This window comes from Nanorana parkeri, unplaced genomic scaffold (assembly GCF_000935625.1).
Source record: "Nanorana parkeri isolate BGI_ZX_2015 unplaced genomic scaffold, ASM93562v1 scaffold339, whole genome shotgun sequence".
Lineage (NCBI taxonomy): Eukaryota > Metazoa > Chordata > Amphibia > Anura > Dicroglossidae > Nanorana > Nanorana parkeri.
The window spans coordinates 450,455-453,870 of record NW_017306607.1 but is presented as its reverse complement, the minus strand read 5'-3'; positions in this window follow the sequence as shown (position 1 = coordinate 453,870).

Here is a 3,416-nt window from a genome sequence, read left to right as displayed (position 1 = left end):
ACAATATCTGCAGCAGTTGCCAATCAGCTTCCCTTTTCAGTTTGTTCAGTTACATGTTTTTCCCTCTCCCTAATGTTAATTAAAGCACTTACCTTAAATAATGCCTCCTAATCCGATCATCTTCTTCTTTCCTGTCCTTTTCAGCCTTCTCTCCAGCGGTGCGGCGAGTGTCCGATCCAGCTCTGACTCCTCTGTCCTTGCTGGCACTTCCTCTCCCACGGTGTCTGCATGCAGGTGCACCCCGTCCATAGACTTACCTTGTGTCCCTCCTCGTCTCCCGGCCAAAAATCTGAACTGCGCATGCGCCCGCCACAAGACGCTTCGCGGCCGCACAAGATTTTTCAGATTTTCAGACGGGAGAGCACGGGGAAGACACAGGTAAGTATTCACCCTTTTTAAAGCGTTTTTTTTTTTTGTTTTAAAGTTTTTGCATATATCTACTGCTTGCTAGCAGTAGATATATGCAAAAAAAATGGAGGGTTTAATAACACTTTAAAGGAGAACTATGGGGTCAGGGCTTTTCCCCATAGTTCTCCTTAGGGTATTGGGAGGACACAAACTAGCGTCCTCCTGTCACCCTAGGCTCAGTATACCACGAGCTGTAGCTCGCAGTATACTGAGACGCCGCAGCTGGAGCGGATCCGACAATTGTGCGGGGATCCGCTCAGCTGCGTGAGTAACAGCTGGCTCTGCCTATCTAGAGGCAGAGCCAGCTGTACCCGCCCCCTCCCCCTCCGTTCCGCCAGTCAGCGCTGGCAGATCGGAGTGGGAGAGGGGTATCCAGCCCCTCCCCTGTCACGTCAGAGAGCCTGAAAGGATCGAGAGGTGAGAGAACGCCGGTATGTGTTCGCTCACCTCCTGATCTACTGAGCCGACCTGTGACAGTCTCATTGTCACAGGTCGGCTAGAAATATGAGGTGAGTGAAAAGCACTCACCTCATAGTTCTCCTTTAAGATTTGAAAATAAAAGAGAGAAGCTGATTGGCTGCCATGCACAGCTTTTTCTAAATTGAGAAAGCTGGTCGGACGACCAGTGAAACGTCTTCAAGAAAAATATCACTTCCCCCTCCCTGTCACGTACCTTAGGGGAGTCTGAGTTGACAAGGGCGGCCTCTCTCACAGCTCCGGTCCCGGAGCACCTGGATTGGTTACAGGGGCGCCGGGGCACAGAGGGGCAAGGGTGCCTGAGGCTGGTTAGCCTGTTGCGTCTGCGAGATGAGATGAAGTGTGTAGATCCGGGCAGGAAGCAGGATGCGGATGCACAGAAGAGGATCAAGAAGGCTTTAGATCAGATGAGCTGAGGAAGCTGGAAGCAGAACACACAAGGCAGAAGGATCGTCAAACAGGCTTCAGGGAGCAAGCAACAACAGAGGGTAGTCCAAGCCGGGTCAGTAACGGGTAATCAGGATACAGAAAATACAGGAACACAGAACAAAGTAAGCTGACGATCTGACAGCATAGGAGGATAGCTGAACACAGCCTTTATAGCCCAGTTGGCGCCAATTGTTCAAATGACACGTCGGCGCGTGCCCGTGCGCACAAACACGCACATGACGCACACGTACGTGAGCATGACGCGCACGTACGCGCGCACGTCCATGCAAAGACGCTGCTCTTATTACGGCTCTATGGTCCGCAACAGGAGCCTGCGCAATGCGCAGACGGCAGCACTCGAACTTTGGCCATGGCTTTCTGACACTCCCTTTTAGATTGTGAGCCATCACGGGCAGGGCCCTCCTTACCATCTTGTCTTGCATTGTATTGTGACTGTAATGTCTTCCTTATATTGTAAAGCGCTGCGCAAACTGTTGGCGCCATATAAATCCTCTATAGTAATAATAATACAGCAAGTTTAGTTGCCTTGACTTATTTCTTTACAGATACAGCTGCTCCAGTTTTGATAAATTCCCCTCATTGTATCCTATTATTTGTTTTTGCTGAGTGTTCAATATTTACATATAGCAGCAGTCACAAGAATTATTATTTACCGAATGTTTTTATACAAAGAAACAAAAACGTGGAAACGATTTGTATTTATTTAAAAGCAGCCAGTTGTACATGATACACGGTGCTTAAGCAAACCAATAGTCACTCAGTCAGGGTGCTTTAGCTTTCTTCCCACCATAAACGTTCCATCCGTAGGAGGACTCCATCCCCGATGACTTTTGATGTATGTTTTCTTGGGCTCCCTTTTTTCTAGATTTAGCCTCATTTGTGACCTCCCCACCGCACATTACACATACTCATACTGCACGGAGCCAGGCATGTCAAACAAGTTGTAGAGAGCAGAACATTTTTCATGTGAAAACAACCGTGTTTAGCAAAACTTGGTTAGGAGCAGACTTCCAAAAACTCTGTGCTATGTAGACCACAGGAATACCAAATTCCAAGAGCCAAACTCTGATTTATATACTGACACAAACCTCCAGATTCAGGGAAGGATTTCACAGCGAGAACATGGTCTTAGGGGGCACCTGTCATCAGAGAAATACAAGGACTTGAACCCTCTCTGACAATGATAGTTACAAAGTTGTCATGTTGATCCTTTGACCTTAGTGACCTGGTACAAGTGTGTAGCACATTAAATCAGACCGGGTCTAGTACTGATATCTGGGGGTGGTGAGAAGTTCTGCAGAGGCTTATGACCATCAGAGGCATGGGGGACACCTGGGATCCTCTGAGTCAAGGGCAGGAGCAGTTACACCCAAGATCCAAGCGCTTCCTGATAATTTGGGACATTGGCAAGGGACCCTGTGGCAGTGGGGTAGCGAGTTTTTCGTTGGTTTGACGCTCTTCAGATGCACCGCAGCAAGCCCAGCTTCACCTGAGACTTTGCACAGCCCACCTGAGACTCCGCATAGCCCACCTGAGAAGACCCTGCACAGCCCTCCTGAGGGCAGGGGAACAATTGGTCCAGAGCATTGAACTATGATTTGGTTTGTTTTTGGGGGAGGGGGGGACTAATAAAAGACTTGCCCCGGGCCGCCTCATGACCTTGCTAAGCCTCTGCCCTGTGCTGGTTTGAGTATGAGCTTCCTCTCTGACTGACCAAGTGGTCTTACCTATGTGTGTGGTCTCCTGCATCAGTCATGAAATAACTTTCAGCTGCTGCTGCTGGTATGTGCATACTTTATTTCCTCTGAGGTTCATCTGATTGAGAACCTGCAGGAGGAGTGAGGGGCCATCACAGTCAACCCTTAGGAACAAATTGCTCAAAAGGGACCAATCATTTCTCCCATTGTGTAGACATCCTTAGCCTTTAATGTTTACAGAGAATGAATGGAGGCGGACAATCTCCCATTGAGAAAATGCATACTTGTTCAAGGTCATAACTAGTTCACTTACAATATGTACATTGCTCCAGGCCCTCCATCCAGTCACAGGTGGAGGTGCCTCTGGGATCCATTACCCCCCCC